Source organism: Podarcis tiliguerta (genome assembly GCF_965153285.1).
Source record: "Podarcis tiliguerta genome assembly, chromosome: 7".
NCBI classification, from domain to species: domain Eukaryota; kingdom Metazoa; phylum Chordata; class Lepidosauria; order Squamata; family Lacertidae; genus Podarcis; species Podarcis tiliguerta.
The window spans coordinates 35,890,317-35,905,940 of NC_139540.1; the positions used below are offsets into that span (position 1 = coordinate 35,890,317).

Below are 15,624 nucleotides of genomic sequence, written 5' to 3' on the forward strand. Positions count from 1 at the left end.
GTTAAGATCACATCCTTGATGTATGAGCTCCCTGGGAGCCAGTGTGGTGTAGTGGTTAAGAGCGGTAGACTCGTAATCTGGTGAACTGGGTTTGCTTCCCCGCTCCTCCACATGCAGCTGCTGGGTCACCTTGGGCTAGTCACACTTCTCTGATGTTTCTCAGCCTCACTCACCTCACAGAGTGTTTGTTGTGGGGGAGGAAGGGAAATGAGATTGTTAGCTGCTTTGAGACTCCTTAAGGGGAGTGACAGGCAGGATATCAAGTCCAAACTCCTCCTCCTCCTCCTCCTCTTCTTCTAAACATGCATTTTAGGGGAAAACTTTCTATTGGAACTAAGGAAGTTAAACACAAATTGAATCTTTGTATGATTGTTGTGCAACAATCTGAAAGCACAAGGCAGGCATTCTCTTACAGAGTCAAGTTCAGAACTGTTTTGTCTGCTCTCAAGCCACGGGTTGCTTCCGGGTGACCTGTTTATTGAGCTTCATTCTGATTTGCTTGTGTGGAAGCTACACAACTTCCCATCAATCGTTATCCCACATTTACTAGTCGTGTATGTTCCATTGTTTTCCTTACCACAGACAGTGAGTTTTTAAAAAAACAAGCGGATCTGATGAGCAATAGCACTTTAATCTACTGTAATTGCACAAAACTGAATTTGCTGGTATTCAGCTGAATCTTTCATGCAAAATGTTTATAGTCTGGAGGCAATCCCAGCGAGAGGCAGGGAAAGACAACCTGGAGGTGATATTGCAGCAGGAAAAAGTAGGGATGAGTAATCACCCCTGCCTCCTCCTCCTCCCCTGAAAATCATTCCTTTCCATACAAAACAGCCCTCATGGTTTAAAAACAAGCATAGTTTGGCTTTATGTGTATGTTGGGTTGCTGCTCCCAACCAGATCCTATGCATCCGGTTATTAATATGGAAACAAGTCTCATAAAAACTTGGGACCAATTTACCTAAGGAACCACCTTGCCTCATCAATCCCTGCCCAGTAACTGCACTCCTCAGATGGGGCATTGCTGAGAGTGTCACATGTCCCAATGGTATGCTTAGTTTATACTAGACACTGGACATTTAATGTTGCAGCTGCAGCCCTCTGCAATCAATTCATATCTGAAAACAGCCTCAATGCTAACTTCCTCCAACTCTTCTCAGTTTAGTCTCAGTCTGAGGGCCTGTTGAAGCTTGCTGGTTTTCATAAAGATTACACGAATGAAATAGGCCTGCCTCACTCCCCCTTTTGAAAATCAAAAGCCCTGTCCTGATTTTTAAAAGTAGGATGAAATTCCAATGGGATCAATGGGAGAGGATGCTATTTATTTTGGCCCAAACGTTCTGAATCTTATGGAGCACATGGGATCTTGCCTCAAATTGGCTGTGATGCCAATACTGCTTCTCAACTGGTGGTGGAGGTGGCGGTGCTGGCAGTGCAGGCAGCAGTGGCAAGATGGCATTTCCCATTTTGGCTCAAGTGGTGAAACAGGATGCCCTGCTGATCTTAATGGGCACCAGCCCCCATTGCCTAATAATATGAAAGAGGAAATGTGCCCTTTAAAAACTGCATGCAGAAGGTGGAGTAGCACGATTGGCTTTGGATCTCTGCAACCTATGTACACAGATGAAATTGCATGTTATCATCACCCACCTCTGGGTGTAGACAGTAAATATACAGTGGTACCTTGGGATGTGAACAGGATCCATTCCAGAGCCCTGTTCGCATCCTGAAGCGAACACAACCCGCGTCCCGCTGCTTCTGCACATGCATGCGCAGCAAAACCCAGAAGTAACACGCTTCATTACTTCAGGGTCGCCACGGAGCGCAACCTAAAAATACTTAACTTGAAGGACATTTATCCCGAGGTATGACTGTACTCATAATATACATGTAGGTGTGTACTCATTAATTTCATAACTTGTGAACCTCAGGTCTTCATGTATCTCTGTCTCCTCTAGTTGTACAAAAATTAAAAAGAACATTAGCTTAATTTACACAATTATAGGCCCTAAAATTCCTAGCTAATACAGCATAATGTTAAAATACATTTCTAAAATACTTTTTTTTTGCCTTCAAAACCTGGAATATATTTTAAAGACTGACAATGAATAATCTGGATAAAGTTTTAAGGAGAAAGCTAATCATGTGGTACAAAAAGAGATTTAGCTAAATCTGTGAACAGCTTTAAGATGGGAACCACAGGCTTTAGCTACTGAACGATGTTAGATATCTAAATCTACTGAAGCCAATGGAGCAAATGACAAAAGATTCTAGCTTTGCATATTCACTTGCTTTTTCATTTTAGTTTCTGCCAGAAAGCTCCAGAATACCAAAAATATATCCGTATAGAAACATTGAGAAGAATGTTATTATTATTTTTTCCAAAACTTGGAGGAGCTCAATACTGCCAAGTTCCATGTTATTTTTCATTTTTAAAATGAGAATAAAACAACATCCTGTATCTTTAAGTGAAACAATGTAATTTCATTCTTCCTGCATATTTGGGAAACTGGTACTCAAGGTTAGGACTTTTTGGTTCATGGCTTAACAGATTAGCTAACTAGAGGTTTCCAGTATGACCTCTGGAAACTGACATGCTCAAAATTAATTATTGCATTGTCTATTGACCAACTCTCCTTATGAAATTCAGAAGTTGTTCTTGGTTGTATTTGTTAACCTTCAGTAAAATCTTCACAAAAATGCTCTGGACAGCTGCAGCCAGGCATGGTAGACCAGGGGTAGGCTGAAGGTAGATTGGAATCTCCTGGTAGACCTCTGGATGCCTTGCAGTGGATAGTCAAGGGTATCTGCTTCCCAGGTGCTTACTCATAGCCACAACTAAAAAAGCTCAGCCCTCTCCCACAAAAATTAGCATGCTGAGAAAGAATGCTTTACTCCTTTGCCCCACCATGGTCCCAATCAAAACTAGGACCCCCAGTGCCTGCTAGTTGCTTCAGAAGGAAAGCTTCCATTCAATGAAGGCTTTCCCCCTGGAAAAATAGCAAAAGCTTGGTGTCCAAATTCAGATTAGAACTGGGTGGGGGGCAAAGGGTTAAAGCTCCCCTCCTTCCCAGGCCATTGTCCCTTTCCCATCCCACCCTCCACCCCTGTTGAAAGGTATTTTTAGAGTCACTAATGTAAGGGCTCACGACACACTTAATACCCCATCTTGTTTGACCCTTAGAGCAGGCATAGAGAACAGAGCAACAGCAGATGTTTCACAGTCTTCCGTTCACAGTTGTTAAATGCATTCAATGTTTTCCTAGTAGCAGATTGTAGAGAATGGTAAATTTGTATGCTTTATAAAATTGAAGTCTTATCCTTAACCTTCTGTCACAGAATGAAAAGTGTGTGTGTGTGGGAAGCAGTTGATACCACCTTTAAATACAAAGAAGAGGCATGAGAGCGTAGCAGTTATTTTATTATCTGTTGATAAGGTCTTCAGAATATTGGGTTTGTTTGATCAGGTTTTATTTGATGCAAGTGGTACATTCGCAGGGCCTGAGATGGACTTTGGTTTCCGGTAATTGAGTAATGAGGGTACTGACTACTGCAGCTGCTAATTAACTAAGACATATTAACGACACATATTACTTGCAGATAGAACACTTAACAACTTGGCGCTGCACTGCTGTCAGGGGCTGACCTGGGGCATGTTCAAAAACTGGTCTCCTTTCCTGGGAAATGTTGCTGGAAAAGCTAGGGTGGCCTCAAAAGCTAAGTCATCATCCAAAGAAGAGGACAAGGAGTATACAGATATGTATAACATGCATATATATATCTATATATCTATATGCTAATTTATATGCATCGATACTAATTTAAAATACTTCAAATAATATTTTAAATAGCAATATAATAGCATAGTGAAAAAGGCCATGAATTAGGAACCCATCTGCACTATACATTTAAAGCAGTATTATACCACTCAAAGCAGTATTGAACCCTATGGAAGTAAGCAGATCACAGAAGAGCTGAAAGTGAAAAGACTTATCATTTTAAGGCTCCAGGTTCTCCATATTTTCCAGAGCTATTTCTTTGCATAGATATAGACAGATGCTGCAAACCTACAGAGGCACACAGAACAAACAACAGATCCTTCTAACTGATCTACGGCTACTTTTGAAACAATAACATTAGAATTTCGATCGGGAGTGGTGTGTTTTTCTTTCGATCTGTTCTGCACATAAAATTTAAGACGAGAGAGTGAGAGTGACGCAATTTAAATCTAACAACAATATTGCCACAGCTAGGCTGCTGAAATAGTACAGGGAACTGCAGAGCAGAGATTTATGGTGGTACCCTCACTGCCCCTCTTTCCCCTCTTCTCAACTTTTTGTGGCACCTCGGATTTCTAAGCAAAACCAGAATAAAAGGGTTTGTGTGGAGGGATTAAAAGGGGTTTGTGGATGAATGAGTCATCTATCCTTCCTTCCTCCAAGTCAGGGCAGCAGGGCAACAGGGATACGTGAATGCAGCTAGTGAAGTGTGCAGACTGGCATGAAAGCACAACCTCTCTGTGCTGCACATTCAAAGAGGAAGCCTTCGGAGGTTGGCTGCCCTTCCAGAGGGACTGATTGTTAGGAGTAGGCTTCGTATCCTATCGCCATGCTCAGTGTTATTCCTCTTACATTAGCTGAGGCAGCAATGGGTCTGAAGATAAAGAAAGCAGTGGTGTGTAGCTTCTCATAAGAAGCCACACGGCTTCTGATTGCTTTCCAGAAGTGGATAAGGTGACATGAGACGTTTCATGCTTTGCTGAAAATTAACAGTGTGCTACAAAAGTAGCCGGAACAGATCTACCTCAGGGTGCTTTATTCATTAGACCATGTTGCCTAAGTCAAAAGCATGGTCTCTAATCTCATATTCATGAAAAATAAAATTTCCTCCTGCCACATAGTATGCTGGGCTGAAAATTCCTTTCCAGCATTACATGGCAGTCCCATTAGGTGTGCATTGTACAAATTAAGCCGATCCACCCTCAGGAAATGGGAGCTGAGGAAAGGAAACAGATCTTAGGTAGTGCCAAAGAACTGAGACTCTGGAAACCTGTTCCCTGACAAGGTGTCTAGTCTGGACTAGCCTGGACTAGCCTAAAACCATATTAAATCTCTGCCCTTGTGGTAAGTGCTTCTGATAATGCCATACTACTTTAAAAAAATATTTATTCTGTTTGGTTTGAGATGAGGTTACTAACATGTGCACTCTTTGATTAAAGTAAAGATATCCCACTTCTACTTTATCTTCCACAATTGTTTCCCTGCACCAGAACTTTTGTTGTTGCTGTTGCAGTTGTTAACATTGTACATAGAACTTTTCCTGAAATGTTAAGAAGAGCAAATGGATCAGGTCAGTTTATTTCTTGAAATCTTTTGAATTTCAGGCAAGCATCTTGTCTGACCATTTGCTCCAAATTTACAACAAATCTTAACTTCATTGCCTGTAAAACTGTTGCAGCTGCTCTGTGGATAGGAATGGTGTAAAATCTGTGCTCTGTGTGGTGCTTAATGGCCCATTCAATTAAGCACGAAATAATTCCAGTGGTCTCTGAGATTTCCATATCATTAACTATTCATCGTTTCCCCAAAACCAATGTTCTGAACAAACACTGATTTGGCACTATCCCATCAACAAATCCATTCTCTCAAACTGGCCAGTTCTCCTGCTCAGAGCTTTCCTGCTTTTGCCCAGTTTATCATTCCAGACATATAATCAGCTTCATCTCACCGAGTTGCTGCTATGTTTACTGCAATAACATTTCACTGTTAGTTTGAGGCTTGTCTATTGTATTTGCTTGCTATCTCTCATTTCAAGTTGTAAGCTCACTCATGCCTGGCATTTCTGGGTGTGCGCTGCTATCTTTCATAATTTGGCATGTCATGGGCTTAGATCATTATACACGGCTGGGCTTACTTTTCAAGGGGATTTACTCCCAGGTAAGTGGGACGCAGGTGGCGCTGTGGTCTAAACCACAGAGCCTAGGGCTTGCCGATCAGAAGGTCGGCGGTTCAAATCCCCGCAGTGGAGTGAGCTCCCGTTCTTTGGTCCCTGCTCCTGCCAAACTAGCAGTTCGAAAGCACATCAAAGTGCAAGTAGATAAATAGGTACCGTTCCTGCGGGAAGGTAAACGGCGTTTCCGTGCACTGCTCTGGTTCGCCAGAAGTGGCTTAGTCATGCTGGCCACATGACCCGGAAGCTGTCTGTGGACAAACGCTGGCTCTCTTGACCTATAGAGTAAGATGAGTGTGCAACGCCAGAGTCATCCGTGACTAGACCTAATGGTCAGGGGTACCTTTACCTTTACCTTTAAGTGGGTGTATAGAATTGCAGAAGACAGGAGTGCCTGGCGTGCTCTGGTCCATGGAGTCACGAAGAGTCGGACACGACTAAACGACAACAACAACAATAATAGAATTGCAGCCTAAACAGAGTGATCTTTAGCAGCAATTCGTTATAAGTCCTTTGAAAACGGATAGCTTTTATATTCAATGGGGATCCTTTTCCTGCAAAGCTTTCAGTGAGTCAGGAGGCTGAGAACTTGTGGTTCTTTAAGGCAGTTACTGGAAAGAGTTTTTGTGGGAGGGGATGGCGGCAACCTAGGGGCCACCCCGTCTCCTTACTGCATAGTTGGCACTGAAGCTCGATGCTGCCATGCCAGAGAGGAACTGGCTGTGAAGCATGCTGCTCAGTCAGCTCCAAACTGGCGAGACACTGTATGCATCTGCTTTATTGTAATGTTTAACTATTTGTGAGCTGTCCTGGGAGACAAAGTATAAATAAACCGAATAAAATGCATAGTTCTGAGGATGAGCCCCAAAGTGCTGTAGGCTGGCAGGACTGATTGCACAGTAAGCTAGCCATCAACATGAGCAGTAGAGTTTTATCAGAGTTACTTGATCCATCTCTAAGGATGGGGGGAGAAAGTGAAGCACACCGCCTTTCTTCTGCACCAATATTTTTAACTGTTTCTAATATTCTATTCTTTTGGGAAGGCTTTGTTCATGTGCACTCCTCATGACAGTTTGGGAGAAGGTTTGTATATCCTTTTTTAAAAAAAATCTATTTTTTAAAGGTATGAACAATTTTTTGTTCATACCTAACAACTCTTCAAAGGGCTCCTCCATGCCGGTGGTTGTTTGTGTGTGTGTGTGTGTGTGTGTGTGTGTGTGAGAGAGAGAGAGAGAGAGAGAGAGAGAATTTGGCAACATGTCATTAATGTGCTAATGGTGCATTAATGGTGGGATTAGACTGGACCGTCCGCACATCTTTCCGTTAAATTTTTCTGCAATGCTTCCCCAATGAGACAGCATTATTGCCGTCTGGAGGAGGAGCACCATTGTGCTACAGCACAACAAAAGTGGGACAAAAGCACACCCCGAAAAAATTTGTGATATGAAAAGTTTCAGTGTTTCAGCAGGAAGCTACGGAACATGCAACGATTGGGAACAAAGCAGCATGTCTACCCTGAAACTTTTGTGAGCCAAAAAAGTATTGAAAATAGGATTGCCTAGAATCCACAGGAATGCTCACCACTTCGGAGAGAAGTGATGGTGCAACAGAGGAGATCAGTAGTTCCAAGGCAAAGCTTTGGAGATGGAGTCAAGGTGTTGGTTCAGGACTACCAACTGTGCCCCTGAAGCTGGGATCAAACATTCAAGTCGTTTTAGTGAGGTCTTGGAGCAACTGGTTGAATTTATTGGCAGGGATACATAGTCATTGACTGGAGGCCTCACCGCTTGACATTTAAAGGGCTGGAACCTTCTTTTGTCATTCCATTCAGGTGGGGAGCTGTGTGGTTCCTATCTCAGGGCTCTCTGGAGCGCCTAAGGAATCTGTGGACCAGGCCATCAGAGTCTGGTGGCATCAATGTCACCTCATGGCTCAGAGGAAAGGAGGCAGGCTCCGGTGCCTGCAGACCCACATTGTACAAACAAGAGGGTGGATCCATTTCCTCCTCAGAGCTGCAGCTGTTGAAGGACAGTGCCTCCAAGGAGTCCTGGTCAATGGCCATGACAATGAGCACCTGTACTCATTCAGAATTTGAGCAGAAGCTTGAAATAAATGGAAGGCATGGTGCCATAATATCTTTTGAAAAATTGCCCTTGGACTCAATAAATGGCAATTCTTTGGAATCAAAGAGACACTTTGCCAGGAATCCAGCTGTAAGATGGGATGGAGTCAGTCAACCTACTACCCAGAACACTGAAATGTTCAGATCAAAAATTTGGATTGCATAGGATTTTGTTTTCATGCAGTGCCTTGAGGTTCAGAGTGGAACAAATTGTCCAGAGTTTAAAAAAGATGATTTAGTTCCACTTAATTCCTTAGGATGACATGGGCTGGAATCTCCACTGTCCAATCAAGCAAAAACAATTCAAATCCTGCTACTTTGAGATGACTATATAAGAATACTTAGATTTAATCAGGTGTTGAACCATGATTCCTTTAATTTGTTTTTCAGTTATAACCACTAACACTAAGATCCATATAATATGTAAGAAATTTCCAATGGTTTTACAGACTGGCAGTGTGATGTTATGCTGCCAGTTCAGCTGCGACACTTCAGGGAGGAACTTTGCCCAGTTGCAAGTTACATACAGCGGGCAGAACCCTACAGTTTTTCTCCACTTGCTTGTTGAAAATGCTTTGCTGCGATGCCTTTTCACTGGCACAGTACAGGCAAGTTCTGGGAAAGTTGCCATGTAATTATCTATTGCAGCTAACAGAACAAAGATTCCCGTGGCCAGCTGGGAAAACTAACTAATTTATTGCAGCTTGAACTTTTGTAGAGTCTACAATCAGATGCATCATGCATGGAGGCAGGGGTGCTCCAGTGGCTTTTGGAAAGCTGTAAGGAACTGTTGTTGGTGCTGCAGCTTCCTTCCTTGTCTCATTTCCATGCTCATCTGTGCCATGTAGTTACTTAGATGGACTGCTGCTATAGTAATGCTTGTGGCTACAGCTACACCAGTCTTCTTTTGAGGGGATCACTCATAGCCGAGTAAGATTGTCTTCCATAAACACAGTTTTAACAGTGAGTCCGTAAGTGACTGTGGAGGCCAATTCTGGATCCACACGTCCTTCCACAGTGGAGGCATAGGTTTCCAGGTGGGAGTTGATCATGGTGAGGGTTTGACAAGCATGCCTTCTCCCTTTCGCCCTGAGTTTGAGCATCTTCAAAGCCCATGACACCTTTTATAAAAGCTGTTCTCCAACTGGAGCGCTCACAGGCCAGTGTTTCCCAGTTGTTGGTGTTTATACTACATTTTTAAAGATTTGCCTTGAGAGAGTCTTTGAACCTCTTATGTTTACCACCAGCATTATGCTTACCAATTTTAAGTTGGGAGTAGAATAGTTGCTTTGGAAGATGATAATCAGGCATCTGCACAACATGGCCAGTCCAACAAAGTTGATGTTGAAGAATCATTGCTTCAGCACTGCTGATCTTTGCTTCTTTCAGTACACTGGCATTAGTTTGCATGTCTTCCCAGGTGATGTGCAAAATTTTTCAGAGACACCGTTGATGGACTCTTTTGAGGAGCTGGAGATGACATTTATTAGTGGTCCATGTTTCACAAGCATACAGTAAGGTTGGTAGTAAACAAGCATTTTGGTTTCCCTGCAAATGTCCTGGTCCTCAAACACTCTGCACTTCAGTCGGGAGAAAGCTGCACTCGCAGAGCTCAGGTGATGCTGGATTTCGGCATCAATGTCTGCCCTTGTGGAAAGATAATTGCCCAGGTAGGAGAAGTGAACAACATTTTCCAATGTTACACCAGTGCAGGAGGGATGGGGCATATGAATACACAAGAAGCTGCTTTAATCAGACCATTTGCCCAAGCCTGACGGTAGTTCAGCCTTACCATAAGCCTGACAAAGACCAACATCCTGGGTCAGCACACTGCCATCACTCCACACACCAGCACTGGTGACCACACGCATGAGGTGGTAGATGATTTTGTCTAATTAGGTTCCACCATAACCAGCAACCTCTCCATTGATGCCAAGCTGGCCAAGTGTTTTGGTAAGGCAGTTACAGCGCTGGCTCACCTCTCCAAAAGGGTATGGGAAGAATGTGATGCTAACATCCAATACTAAGATGAAAGTCTATCAGACCTGTGTGTTGAGTATGCTGCTTTATGGAAGTGAGCCATGGGCAACTAACAACTGCTGGGAGCGATGCCTCAGTGCCTTCCATATGTACAGCTTTAGGAAGATTTTGGGTATCACATGGCAGGAAAGTCTCAAATGCAGATGTGCGCTCCCAAGCCCGCATTCCCAGCATGTACATGCTCCTGTCTCAGCGACATCTACACTGGCTTAGTTATGTCCACAGAATGGAAGATGGCAGGATCCCCAAGGATGTGCTCTCTGGGGAGCTGGCTTCAAGCACCCGGCTTGTTGTCAGACCAACTCTGTTCCACAAAGATGTCTGCAAACAAGACATGAAGGGTGACAACATCAACTCTATCATGTGGGAATCCCTTGCAGGCAACTACAGTGCTTGGAGACAGATAGTCAGATTGTGTATCCACAGCAGTGACCAGAGGAGGAATGACCACTGGGACGAGTGCAGAGAGAACAAGCATTTGCCCCAGCTTCAACAAAACATGTCTCGTCTGTATTTGTCTCTATAGCCAAAGTGAGCACTGGAACTCTTCAACGATTTGACTTCATCCCCAAATGTGCACTCCTCCATTTTCTCCCGAGACAGACAGATGCCAGCTATAAGGCCTACTATTATCTACCTAGTGTCCCACAGAGAACTTTCCCAATTTTACAGCATTTCAGCTGGAGAGATAATGGACTGAACTTATGAATACAAAGCACATGGTCTACAATTAAGCTATGAGTCCATCACAGCTTAGGAGCTTTGCTGATAATTGGATTCTGTACTTCACCGAAACAAAGGGTCAGGTTACCCAATGGGCTTCAGTCACAGCCCCCTCTAATGCAACAGAACCAGTGTTGCTCCCACAGCCTGTAAAATATCTGCTGCCATGAAGAAAGGAGAACAGGAAAGACAGCCTACATTTTCCCCAGATTTGCATTTGTTCAGTTTTATTTCTCTTTGGCTAAATTTCACTTTTAAAACATGCATCTTTAGTTCTGCTGAACTCTTGCCCCTTGCCATTCTCCATTTGCTCTTTGATGCAAAATGCTTTTTTTTGTTTTGGGCAATGCCAAAATACCACTATGCTGTTTTCTTAAGCAGCCCACATACTGATTCTATGAATTTTAATTCTGTTTCTTTCCTCCTCCAGGCGGTTAATGGCTAACATATATTGTTTTAAATCACCTTTATTGAAATTGAATGCTCTAGTATCACCAAGTCAGAAGGAACTCCCGTGAAGATATGGAGCTCAGTTATCATATCAGGATCCTTAGTGGCTTTCTCAATTGATCTAGATAAGTTTTCAACTTGGTACTGATGCAGATTCTTGTAAATTACTAGATGTTATTTTTATTTATAGAAGCTCGTTTTCCAACTTTTCATTTTGCTAAAATGTTAAGTAGTTTATAATAGCTATTGATCAACAGATATAGCTTCCCACCATTGCTTCTATTAGGCTAAATAGCAAAGGTTTTTAAAATCACTGTAGCACTTGTAGGTTCAAGAGGTCATCTAGGTATTACTACTATGCTAAAGTCAACCCCTATATTTGGCTCAATAAGCCCCAAAGGTCTCCAAGAGACTTACTTACAATTAAAAACATACCATAGAAAAAATACTGTAATAGAAAACACTAACAGTTCATACAACATATAAAAAACAATACAACCCCCCCCCCAGCAATGAGAAGCTCTGACAGCACACTAACAATACAACAAAAAACAAACAAACAGTATTTCAAAGTCCGGGGGGAAAGGTAAGATTTTATTTGGCACCAAAAAGCTGTTAAAGGTAAAGGACCCCTGACAGTTAAGTCCAGTCGCAGACGACTCTGGGGTTGCAGCGCTCATCTTGCTTTACAGGCCGAGGGAGCCGGCGTTTGTCTGCAGACAGTTTTTCCAGGTCATGTGCCTAGCATGACTAAGCCGCTTCTGGCGCAAAGGAACACCAAAACCAGAGCAGTGCACAGAAACGCCGTTTACCTTCCCGCTGGAGTGGTACCTATTTATCTACATGCACTTTTGGGCATGCTTTCAAACTGCTAGGTTGGCAAGGAGCTGGGACCGAGCAATAGAAGCTCACCCCGTGCAGGGATTTGAACCCCCGACCTTCTGATTGACAAGCCCAAGAGGCTCTGTGGTTTAGACCACAGCGGCACCTGCATACCCTGTGAGGATCAAACTCACAACCCCTGGTTTACAAGACCAGTTCTCTAACCACTGAGCTATGAAGCCACCCATACATGCTGTTAGTGCCCTGCAAACCTCACTGGGGAGAGCATTCCACAGACAGGGAGCTACAGCTGAGGTGGGACCTCTGATGACTATCTAAAGGTTTAGGTAGTTTCATATCAGCACACCATTAAAGTCACTTGTTTCCAACGTATTCCCAATTCAACACCTTAACTTACAAAAAACCCAGCCTTAGTAGCTCAAATAATAATGCCTATAGTATTAGCATTTATGCATCTACTTAAAATGTATCTGTTCACCTAAGCTTTCCCTGAGGGGTGATCTAGTTATGTTGTAGTATTAATCTGATCTAGTGTTTACATGTGTTTTGTATTTGTTTTATGAATGCAATTGATTTTATGCTGTTCACTGCCACAATTTCCCCCCTTAATGTTGGCAGCACAGAATTTTAAATAAAGAAGTTAGAAAACAGAGTGTAAGGCAGGAATGGTGAACCTGTGGCCCTCCAGCTGTTGTTGGACTCTGACTCTAATAAACAAAGCTGGCTGGGGCTGATGGGAGTTGTCAGAACAACATCTGAAGAGCCACAATGTCTCTATCCCTGGTGTAATGATATCTACCACAGAATAAATTTACAAACCTATTTGTCCAGGTGTGTTTCAGATCCTCCCTATACATTAACGCACATCCAGGAATCCTAGGGAATGTAGTTCTTTAAGTTTGTTAAGGGTGCTGGCAAATGTATTTCTGTAAGGACAAAACTACAGTTCCCAGGATTCTTTGAGGAATGTCATGTGTTTTAAAAGTGCATTGGATGTTCTTTGAATTTTTGTTGTGGATCTACCCATCATTTAACCGTATGATGCAAAAGGCAGAAAAATGTTTTGGAGCATCCAGAATTTTGTCATCCTACTTCACAATGATGTATTTCTCAATAGCTGCTTCTTCCTACACCTATAGCACCTGTAGGTGTAAGTAGGCACAGCAAACTCGTCCCTCCAGATGTTTTGGGACTACAACTCCCATCATCCCTAGCTAACAGGACCAGTGGTCAGGGATGATGGGAATTGTAGTCTCAAAACATCTGGAGGGTCGAGTTTGCCTATGCCTGGTTTAAGTGTATACATCATACGGTTAAAGCACATCACTTCCCCCAAAGAACCCTGGGAACCATAGTTCCAAACACCCTTAACAAACTTCTGCTTCCAGGACTCGGGGGGGGGGGGGAAACATGTGCTTTAAATGAGCTTTAAAATGAATGCTGAAGGAAATGTGCTTCTAGGAAGAGGAAGGACCTACCATCTGAATCCCTCTACTACTCTTGGTTTCGTGCAATGGGTGCTGAGACCTCTGCTCTAAGCCTCTTCAGTCTGTCTGGACTAATGGCGTGGAATTGCCACAGACTTCCTGTGATGTGCTGGCGTCTGGTGCCCAGATACCAGTTTCTTATACTTCTAGCAAATGGTGTGAACCGACCTTTCAAAGGGGGTGGGAGAGAAACAGCTGAACTTATTGAGTCAGATTCCTACCATAGTTTCTGTTTCATGTCCTGCTCATATACCATAAATGTGATGAAACCTCCTTGAGCTTGGGCCTGAATATGTATAGCTCTGGGATTCTTAAAAAAGAGGTAAGCACCAGGACCCCCTGGAGAAGCACCCCCAACTTCTTGCCTCCTACTTGCCTTTCCTCCAGTACTCATTTTTTTCCACCCATTAGCTTCAAATTCCAGGAAAGGAAAAGGAGGAAGCAAACAAATGAGAAGCAAATGTCTACCCAGGTCTTTTAAATTTTTTTTGGCCCGGGGCTCCTTGGTGGTGGTGATAGTGGGCTGTTTGTCTTCTACCTGTGGTTCTTCTTTCCTTTTGTGTTTTTGCCAGCAGCAAATTCAATTCAATTGTCTCCATTTGAATTGCATCAATGGGGGGGGAAATCTGCACCCGTTAAAACCATTGTCAGGGACAAATGCCCACACCTAGCGAAAGGGATCGTGAGCCTTTGTCCCACACTGTGTGGTTTTCTTTGTGGTAGGCCCTCTCTGTGCACTACTCTGAGCAATCCAGTGTCAAAGCTTTTGAAAGAGGGACCTTTCTCGGCTGTACTAACTTGTCAAAAGCTCCCATGGTCTCTGGCTGCCTGCAGATCACTCTATACCAGGCCCCTGCAAAGCTTGTCTGAGGCCCAAGGAAGGAGTCTTGTTTGAACGCAGTTATAAACTCAAACAGAAAAGCAGCCGGTTCCTGGCAGGACACCCAAGGGCTTAGCCCTCTGAGGCCCAGGGCAAGTGTACCTAGGCCTGCTTTGCACTGCCAGGAGATTTCCATCTCCTGCTTGGTGAAGCTGTCCTTTGAGGTGGTAGATCAAATTCAGATTGGCCTGGAAAGGAAGCAAGCTTTTTCCTGCATTCAGGGGAGAAATGCTTCCACTTGCTTCCAGTCCAATGCAGTGTGAGAGATGAGTGGCTCATCTTTCCCTGGGTACAATCCCTAATTGCAGAGCTAAGTATCAACGTTCTTGCCTTAGTGTGCAAATTGCAATATGCTTACATTTGTTTGGGGTGCTGTAGTAAGAGGAAACGAGCTGTGGCTTTTTCATAGGGCATAGCTACATAGAAGCTTGTCACAAATGATGTACTTTTCAAGAATGACGGAAGGAAATGAGAGAGGCGGGGTTCATATTGACCTCATTGCTCTTTGGAGGATATGGTCAGCTGGGAACAGTTTGGAGGAACAAGAGAGCTACATTTCAATCTTCAGTTTGTATTCCTGGATGTCTGAGTTCAGGCACCTGAGACAGTATTTCCTGGCTGGGCTTCTTGGTGTGTATTCTGGTAACAGGGTTAAAGTGCATGCTCTGAGATCTTAATATAATATTTCTGTTCTCTGAACTCACAACCTTTGCAAGCCCCGCATTAAAAATATGAAACTTATTTTTCAAAAGCAAATACTGTCTAAATACCGTGAGCTTTGTTTTAAATGAGAAAAACTTCCCCTGAAACTTCATCAGTAGTACTGAGAGTCCATTTAAAGAACTGCTTTTCCCCAGGCCATTTTCTTTTGATATTGAAAATATGGTAATTGTTCTGGTATTCCAAAATACAGAGCACTTCTAAATGGCTCATTGGATATTGCAAGCAGGTAAGTGGGAGCAGCATTTTTAAACTTGCCATCTTTTCAGAGGGTAAATCCAGATTAAATGGAGGGGGTGGAATGCAGGCTGGCATTTTGATGCCAATGCACCCACAGAAATTCTGCCAAAATACACACAAAAAACCCTTTCATGCATGAGCAGCACTGATCCTACAATAAATCTTCATGT

General features: G+C 43.2%; 1 protein-coding gene and 1 long non-coding RNA gene across 5 annotated transcripts in view; one reads left to right on the top strand and one right to left on the bottom strand.

Moving 5' to 3' along the window:
• The window catches only part of CA8 (carbonic anhydrase 8), a 43,872-nt gene that overhangs the window by 8,220 nt on the left and 20,028 nt on the right, over positions 1–15,624 (top strand). The window lies entirely within an intron of this gene.
• LOC310682531 overlaps positions 1–15,624 on the bottom strand; it is a 41,226-nt gene that overhangs the window by 7,451 nt on the left and 18,151 nt on the right. Inside the window, exon 4 of one of the 2 annotated variants that reach the window (XR_014513946.1) lies at positions 12,287–15,133. The exons of the other annotated variant lie outside the window; for it this stretch is intronic. This is a non-coding gene — a long non-coding RNA (uncharacterized lncRNA). Of the gene's footprint in view, positions 1–12,286; positions 15,134–15,624 lie in introns of those variants that run through there. 2 annotated transcript variants of the gene reach the window in all.